This window comes from Rutidosis leptorrhynchoides, chromosome 11 (genome assembly GCF_046630445.1).
Source record: "Rutidosis leptorrhynchoides isolate AG116_Rl617_1_P2 chromosome 11, CSIRO_AGI_Rlap_v1, whole genome shotgun sequence".
NCBI classification, from domain to species: domain Eukaryota; kingdom Viridiplantae; phylum Streptophyta; class Magnoliopsida; order Asterales; family Asteraceae; genus Rutidosis; species Rutidosis leptorrhynchoides.
Window position 1 is genome coordinate 252790001 of NC_092343.1, and position 10000 is coordinate 252800000.

The window sequence follows — 10000 nt, forward strand, 5'->3', positions numbered from 1 at the left end:
CATATAGAGTGTCTATGGTTGTTCCGAAATATATATAGATGTGTCGACATGATAGGTCGAAACATTGTATACGTGTCTATGGTATCTCAAGATTACATAATATACAATACAAGTTGATTAAGTTTTGGTTGGAATAGATTTGTTACCAATTTTCACGTAGCTAAAATGAGAAAAATTATCCAATCTTGTTTTACCCATAACTTCTTCATTTTAAATCCGTTTTGAGTGAATCAAATTGCTATGGTTTCATATTGAACTCTATTTTATGAATCTAAACAGAAAAAGTATAGGTTTATAGTCGGAAAAATAAGTTACAAGTCGTTTTTGTAAAGGTAGTCATTTCAGTCGAAAGAACGACGTCTAGATGACCATTTTAGAAAACATACTTCCACTTTGAGTTTAACCATAATTTTTGCATATAGTTTCATGTTCATAATAAAAATCATTTTCTCAGAATAACAACTTTTAAATCAAAGTTTATCATAGTTTTTAATTAACTAACCCAGAACAGCCCGCGGTGTTACTACGACGGCGTAAATCCGGTTTTACGGTGTTTTTCGTGTTTCCAGGTTTTAAATCATTAAGTTAGCATATCATATAGATATAGAACATTTGTTTAGTTGATTTTAAAAGTCAAGTTAGAAGGATTAACTTTTGTTTGCGAACAAGTTTAGAATTAACTAAACTATGTTCTAGTGATTACAAGTTTAAACCTTCAAATAAGATAGCTTTATATGTATGAATCGAATGATGTTATGAACATCATTACTACCTTAAGTTCCTTGGATAAACCTACTGGAAAAGAGAAAAATGGATCTAGCTTCAACGGATCCTTGGATGGCTCGAAGTTCTTGAAGCAGAATCATGACACGAAAACAAGTTCAAGTAAGATCATCACTTGAAATAAGATTGTTATAGTTATAGAAATTGAACCAAAGTTTGAATATGATTATTACCTTGTATTAGAATGATAACCTACTGTAAGAAACAAAGATTTCTTGAGGTTGGATGATCACCTTACAAGATTGGAAGTGAGCTAGCAAACTTGAAAGTATTCTTGATTTTATGAAACTAGAACTTTTGAAATTTATGAAGAACACTTAGAACTTGAAGATAGAACTTGAGAGAGATCAATTAGATGAAGAAAATTGAAGAATGAAAGTGTTTGTAGGTGTTTTTGGTCGTTGGTGTATGGATTAGATATAAAGGATATGTAATTTTGTTTTCATGTAAATAAGTCATGAATGATTACTCATATTTTTGTAATTTTATGAGATATTTCATGCTAGTTGCCAAATGATGGTTCCCACATGTGTTAGGTGACTCACATGGGCTGCTAAGAGCTGATCATTGGAGTGTATATACCAATAGTACATACATCTAAAAGCTGTGTATTGTACGAGTACGAATACGGGTGCATACGAGTAGAATTGTTGATGAAACTGAACGAGGATGTAATTGTAAGCATTTTTGTTAAGTAGAAGTATTTTGATAAGTGTCTTGAAGTCTTTCAAAAGTGTATGAATACATATTAAAACACTACATGTATATACATTTTAACTGAGTCGTTAAGTCATCGTTAGTCGTTACATGTAAATGTTGTTTTGAAACCTTTAGGTTAACGATCTTGTTGAATGTTGTTAACCCATTGTTTATTATAACAAATGAGATGTTAAATTATTATATTATCATGATATTATGATATATAATATATCTTAGTATGATGTATATACAGTTAAATGTCGTTACAACGATAATCGTTACATATATGTCTCGTTTCGAAATCATTAAGTTAGTAGCCTTATTTTTACATATGTATTTCATTGTTAATACACTTAATAATATATTTACTTATCATTTAACATAATTAATCAAGTGTATCAATATCTTAATATGATTCATATGTACCTAGTAAGACGTTGTTATAACGATAATCGTTATATATATCGTTTTCGAGTTTCTTAAATTAATAGTCTCATTTTTATGTATATAACTCATTGTTAAAATACCTAATGAGATACATACTTATAATAAAAACATGTTAAATATATATATAACCATATATATGTCATCGTATAGTTTTTACAAGTTTTAACGTTCGTGAATCACCGGTCAACTTGGGTGGTCAATTGTCTATATGAAACATATTTCAATTAATCAAGTCTTAACAAGTTTGATTGCTTAACATGTTGGAAACATTTAATCATGTAAATATCAATCTCAATTAATATATATAAACATGGAAAAGTTCGGGTCACTACAGTACCTACCCGTTAAATAAATTTCGTCCCGAAATTTTAAGCTGTTGAAGGTGTTGACGAATCTTCTGGAAATAGATGCGGGTATTTCTTCTTCATCTGATCTTCACGCTCCCAGGTGAACTCGGGTCCTCTACGAGCATTCCATCGAACCTTAACAATTGGTATCTTGTTTTGCTTAAGTCTTTTAACCTCACGATCCATTATTTCGACGGGTTCTTCGATGAATTGAAGTTTTTCGTTGATTTGGATTTCATCTAACGGAATAGTGAGATCTTCTTTAGCAAAACATTTCTTCAAATTCGAGACGTGGAAAGTGCTATGTACAGCCGCGAGTTGTTGAGGTAACTCAAGTCGGTAAGCTACTGGTCCGACACGATCAATAATCTTGAATGGTCCAATATACCTTGGATTTAATTTCCCTCGTTTACCAAATCGAACAACGCCTTTCCAAGGTGCAACTTTAAGCATGACCATCTCTCCAATTTCAAATTCTATATCTTTTCTTTTAATGTCAGCGTAGCTCTTTTGTCGACTTTGGGCGGTTTTCAACCGTTGTTGAATTTGGATGATCTTCTCGGTAGTTTCTTGTATAATCTCCGGACCTGTAATCTGTCTATCCCCCACTTCACTCCAACAAATCGGAGACCTGCACTTTCTACCATAAAGTGCTTCAAACGGCGCCATCTCAATGCTTGAATGGTAGCTGTTGTTGTAGGAAAATTCTGCTAACGGTAGATGTCGATCCCAACTGTTTCCGAAATCAATAACACATGCTCGTAGCATGTCTTAAAGCTTTTGTATCGTCCTTTCGCTCTGCCCATCAGTTTGTGGATGATAGGCAGTACTCATGTCTAGACGAGTTCCTAATGCTTGCTGTAATGTCTGCCAGAATCTTGAAATAAATCTGCCATCCCTATCAGAGATAATAGAGATTGGTATTCCATGTCTGGATATGACTTCCTTCAAATACAGTCGTGCTAACTTCTCCATCTTGTCATCTTCTCTTATTGGCAGGAAGTGTGCTGATTTGGTGAGACGATCAACTATTACCCAAATAGTATCAAAACCACTTGCAGTCCTTGGCAATTTAGTGATGAAATCCATGGTAATGTTTTCCCATTTCCATTCTGGGATTTCGGGTTGTTGAAGTAGACCTGATGGTTTCTGATGCTCAGCTTTGACCTTAGAACACGTCAAACATTCTCCTACGTATTTAGCAACATCGGCTTTCATACCCGGCCACCAAAAATATTTCCTGAGATCCTTGTACATCTTCCCCGTTCCAGGATGTATTGAGTATCTGGTTTTATGAGCTTCTCTAAGTACCATTTCTCTCATATCTCCAAATTTTGGTACCCAAATCCTTTCAGCCCTATACCGGGTTCCATCTTCCCGAATATTAAGATGCTTCTCCGATCCTTTGGGTATTTCATTCTTTAAATTTCCCTCTTTTAAAACTCCTTGTTGCGCCTCCTTTATTTGAGTAGTAAGGTTATTATGAATCATTATATTCATAGATTTTACTCGAATGGGTTCTCTGTCCTTCCTGCTCAAGGCATCAGCTACCACATTTGCCTTCCCCGGGTGGTAACGAATCTCAAAGTCGTAACCATTCAACAATTCAATCCACCTACGCTACCTCATATTCAGTTGTTTCTGATTAAATATGTGTTGAAGACTTTTGTGGTCGGTATATATAATACTTTTGACCCCATATAAGTAGTGCCTCCAAGTCTTTAATGAAAAAACAACCGCGCCTAATTCCAAATCATGCGTCGTATAATTTTGTTCGTGAATCTTCAATTGTCTAGACGCATAAGCAATCACCTTCGTTCGTTGCATTAATACACAACCGAGACCTTGCTTTGATGCGTCACAATAAATCAAAAAATCATCATTCCCTTCAGGCAATGACAATATAGGTGCCGTAGTTAGCTTTTTCTTCAATAACTGAAACGCTTTCTCTTGTTCATCATTCCATTCAAATTTCTTCCCTTTATGCGTTAATGCAGTCAAGGGTTTTGCTATTCTGGAAAAGTCTTGGATGAACCTTCTGTAGTAACCAGCTAGTCCTAAAAACTGGCGTATGTGTTTCGGAGTTTTCGGGGTTTCCCACTTTTCAACAGTTTCTATCTTTGCCGGATCCACCTTAATACCTTCTTTGTTCACTATGTGACCGAGGAATTGAACTTCTTCCAACCAAAATGCACACTTTGAAAACTTAGCGTACAATTCTTCTTTCCTCAATACTTCTAACACCTTTCTCAAATGTTCACCGTGTTCTTGGTCATTCTTTGAGTAAATAAGTATGTCATCAATGAAAACAATGACAAACTTGTCAAGGTATGGTCCACACACTCGGTTCATAAGGTCCATGAACACAGCTGGTGCATTAGTTAAACCAAACGGCATGACCATAAACTCGTAATGACCGTAACGTGTTCTGAAAGCAGTCTTTGGAATATCATCTTCTTTCACCCGCATTTGATGGTACCCGGAACGTAAGTCAATCTTTGAATAAACAGACGAGCCTTGTAGTTGATCAAATAAGTCGTCGATTCTCGGTAGTGGGTAGCGGTTCTTGATGGTAAGTTTATTCAACTCTCGGTAGTCGATACACAACCTGAATGTACCATCTTTCTTCTTGACAAACAAAACAGGAGCTCCCCATGGTGATGTGCTTGGTCGAATGAAACCACGCTCTAAAAGTTCTTGTAATTGGCTTTGTAGTTCTTTCATCTCGCTGGGTGCGAGTCTGTAAGGAGCACGAGCTATTGGTGCAGCTCCTGGTACAAGATCTATTTGAAATTCAACGGATCGATGTGGGGTTAATCCCGGTAATTCTTTCGGAAATACATCGGGAAATTCTTTTGAAATGGGAACATCATTGATGCTCTTTTCTTCAGTTTGTACTTTCTCGACGTGTGCTAGAACAGCATATCAACCTTTTCTTATTAGTTTTTGTGCCTTCAAATTACTAATAAGATGTAGCTTCGTGTTGCCCTTTTCTCCGTACACCATTAAGGGTTTTCCTTTTTCTCGTATAATGCGAATTGCATTTTTGTAACAGACGATCTCCGCTTTCACTTCTTTCAACCAGTCCATACCGATTATCACATCAAAACTCCCTAACTCTACTGGTATCAAATCAATCTTAAATGTTTCGCTAACCAGTTTAATTTCTCGATTCCGACATATATTATCTGCTGAAATTAATTTACCATTTGCTAATTCGAGTAAAAATTTACTATCCAAAGGCGTCAATGGACAACTTAATTTAGCACAAAAATCTCTACTCATATAGCTTCTATCCGCACCCGAATCAAATAAAACGTAAGCAGATTTATTGTCAATATGAAACGTACCCGTAACAAGCTCCGGGTCTTCCTGTGCCTCTGCCGCATTAATATTGAAAACTTTTCTGCGGCCTTGTCCATTCGTGTTCTCCTGGTTCGGGCAATTTCTAATAATGTGGCCCGGTTTTCCACATTTATAACAAACTACATTGGCATAACTTGCTCCGACAATACTTGCTCCGCCATTACTCGTTCCGATACCATTTGTTCCTTTCGTTCTATTAACCCCTGGTCCGTAGACCTCACACTTCGCCGCGCTATGACCATTTCTTTTACACTTGTTGCAAAATTTGGTGCAGAACCCCGAGTGATACTTTTCACACCTTTGGCATAGCTGCTTCTGATTGTTGTTGTTGTTGCGGTTATTATTGTTGTTGGGATGATTGTTGTAGTTGCTGTTGCTGTTGTTGTTGTTGTTATTGTTGGGCCGTTTGTTGTAGTTGCGATTGATGTTGCGATTGTTGGGATAATTGTTGCGATTATTGTTGTAATTGCTGTTGTTGTTGTATTGGTGATTCTTATCACCGTTTTCCTCCCACTTTCTTTTGACTTGCTTCACATTGGCCTCTTCAGCAGTCTGTTCTTTAATTCTTTCTTCAATCTGGTTCACTAGTTTGTGAGCCATTCTACATGCCTGTTGTATAGAGGCGGGCTCGTGTGAACTTATATCTTCTTGGATTCTTTCCGGTAATCCTTTCACAAATGCGTCGATCTTCTCTTCCTCATCTTCGAATGCTCCCGGACACAATAGGCACAATTCTGTGAATCGTCTTTCGTACGTGGTAATATCAAATCCTTGGGTTCGTAACCCTCTAAGTTCTGTCTTGAGCTTATTGACCTCGGTTCTGGGACGGTACTTCTCGTTCATCAAGTGCTTGAATGCTGACCACGGTAGTGCGTACGCATCGTCTTGTCCCATTTGCTCTAGATAGGTATTCCACCATGTTAACGCAGAACCTGTGAAGGTATGCGTAGCGTACTTCACTTTGTCCTCTTCAGTACACTTACTTATGGCAAACACCGATTCGACCTTCTCGGTCCACCGTTTCAATCCGATCGGTCCTTCGGTTCCATCAAATTCCAAAGGTTTGCAGGCAGTGAATTCTTTGTAGGTGCATCCTACACGATTTCCTGTACTGCTAGATCCAAGGTTATTGTTGGTATGTAGCGCAGCCTGTACTGCGGCTATGTTTGAAGCTAGAAAAGTACGGAATTCCTCTTCATTCATATTCACGGTGTGTCGAGTAGTCGGTGCCATTTCCTTCAAAATAGTCAAATGGAACAAGTTAATCATACAGAATATTAAGAGTAGTTAATAGTATTTCGTAGCATAATATGAACTCATTTATAAAAGCTTTTTCTTCATATTAGCGTTTTATAAGTTTAAATTCGGGTAGTACCTACCCGTTAAGTTCATACTTAGTAGCTAATATACAATTCAACTACTACAATTCTATATGAAAAACTGATTATAATAATATTTCGCGTTCAAACTTTTATACAATATTTTACAAACTTACAATACCGCTTATTTTACATAAAGCATGAAATATAGCACACAATAACTTTGATACAAGATAGTTGTGAAGATAATTCTAGCTAGTACACAAGTCGTTCAGCAAAGGCAATAAAGACACGTAATTCATACGTCCAGAAACAAGTCATGCATTCTGGTTTTACTAGGACTACTTCCCATCCTTGGTCTTGTGCAACATAACCGTTATGGCCGTTGATAAGACAGCGTGTTGTAACGTCGTCAAAGGGACGAGGGTTACGTAATGTCCAACAGTCCCGTAATAATCTAAAAACCTCATTTCTTACCCCAATTACCGACTCCGTCACTTGTGGAAACGTTTTGTTTAATAATTGTAGCCCGATGTTCTTGTTCTCACTTTGGTGAGAAGCGAACATTACTAATCCGTAAGCATAACATGCTTCTTTATGTTGCATGTTAGCCGCTTTTTCTAAATCACGAAGTCCAATATTCGGATATATTGAGTCAAAATAATTTCTTAACCCGTTGCGTAAAATAGCATTTGGGTTCCCCGCAATATATGCGTCAAAGTAAACACATCGTAACTTATGGGTTTCCCAATGTGATATCCCCCATCTTTCAAACGAAAGTCTCTTATAAACCAAGACATTCTTGGAACGTTCTTCGAATGTCTTACAAACTGATCTCGCCTTAAATAGTTGTGCCGAGGAATTCTGGCCGACTCTAGACAATATTTCATCAATCATGTCTCCGGGTAGGTCTCTTAAAATATTGGGTTGTCTATCCATTTTGTGTTTTTAAACTGTAAAATAGACAAGAGTTAGATTCATAAAAAAATACTTATTAATACAAGCAATTTTTACATATATCATAAAGCATAAGAACGCTATATTACATATATTACACCACAAGAATACAACTATCTTATTCCGACTCGCTCGTTTCTTCTTCTTCGGTTTTGGTTCGTTTTGCCAAGTTTCTAGGGATATATGATGTTCCCCTAATACGAGCCGTTGTTGTCCACATTGGTTTAGAAAAACCTGGTGGTTTAGAGGTTCCCGGGTCATTGTTACAACTTAAGAACTTCGGGGGTTGACGATACATATAAAGTTCATCGGGGTTGGAATTAGATTTCTCTATTTTTATGCCCTTTCCCTTATTATTTTCTTTTGCCTTTTTAAATTCAGTTGGGGTAATTTCTATAACATCATTGGAATTCTCGTCGGAATCCGATTCATCGGAGAATTGGTAATCCTCCCAATATTTTGCTTCCTTGGCGGAAACACCATTGACCATAATTAACCTTGGTCGGTTGGTTGAGGATTCTCTTTTACTTAACCGTTTTATTATTTCCCCCACCGGTTCCGATTCTTCTTCCGGTTCCGATTCTTCGTCCGGTTCCGATTCTTCTTCCGGTTCCGACTCTTCTTCCGGTTCCTCTTCGGGAACTTGTGAATCAGTCCATGAATCATTCCAATTTACATTTGACTCTTCATTATTATTAGGTGAGTCAATGGGACTTGTTCTAGAGGTAGACATCTATCACATAATATCAAACACGTTAAGAGATTAATATATCACATAATATTCATATGTTAAAAATATATAGTTTCCAACAAAAATGTTAAGCAATCATTTTTAAAGAAAACACGGTCGAAGTCCAGAATCACTAATGCATCCTAACAAACTCGATAAGACACACTAATGCAAATTTTCTGGTTCTCTAAGACCAACGCTCGGATACCAACTGAAATGTCCCGTTCTTATTGATTAAAAAAGTTCCATATTAATTGATTTCGTTGCGAGGTTTTGACCTCTATATGAGACGTTTTTCAAAGACTGCATTCATTTTTAAAACAAACCATAACCTTTATTTCATAGATAAAGGTTTTAAAAAGCTTTACGTAGATTATCAAATAATGATAATCTAAAATATCCTGTTTACACACGACCATTACATAATGGTTTACAATACAAATATGTTACAACAAAATAAGTTTCTTGAATGCAGTTTTTACACAATATCATACAAGTATGGACTCCAAATCTCGTCCTTATTTAAGTATGCGACAGCGGAAGCTCTTAATAATCACCTGAGAATAAACATGCTTAAAACGTCAACAAAAATGTTGGTGAGTTATAGGTTTAACCTATATATATCAAATCATAATAATAGACCACAAGATTTCATATTTCAATACACATCCCATACATAGAGATAAAAATCATTCATATGGTGAAAACCTGGTAATCGACATTAACAAGATGCATATATAAGAATATCCCCATCATTCCGGGACACCCTTCGGATATGATATAAATTTCGAAGTACTAAAGCATCCGGTACTTTGGATGGGGTTTGTTAGGCCCAATAGATCTATCTTTAGGATTCGCGTCAATTAGGGTGTCTGTTCCCTACTTCTTAGATTACCAGACTTAATAAAAAGGGGCATATTCGATTTCGATAATTCAACCATAGAATGTAGTTTCACGTACTTGTGTCTATTTTGTAAATCATTTATAAAACCTGCACGTATTCTCATCCCAAAAATATTAGATTTTAAAAGTGGGACTATAACTCACTTTCACAGATTTTTACTTCGTCGGGAAGTAAGACTTGGCCACTGGTTGATTCACGAACCTATAACAATATATACATATATATCAAAGTATGTTCAAAATATATTTACAACACTTTTAATATATTTTGATGTTTTAAGTTTATTAAGTCAGCTGTCCTCGTTAGTAACCTACAACTAGTTGTCCACAGTTAGATGTACAGAAATAAATCGATAAATATTATCTTGAATCAATCCACGACCCAGTGTATACGTATCTCAGTATTGATCACAACTCAAACTATATATATTTTGGAATCAACCTCAACC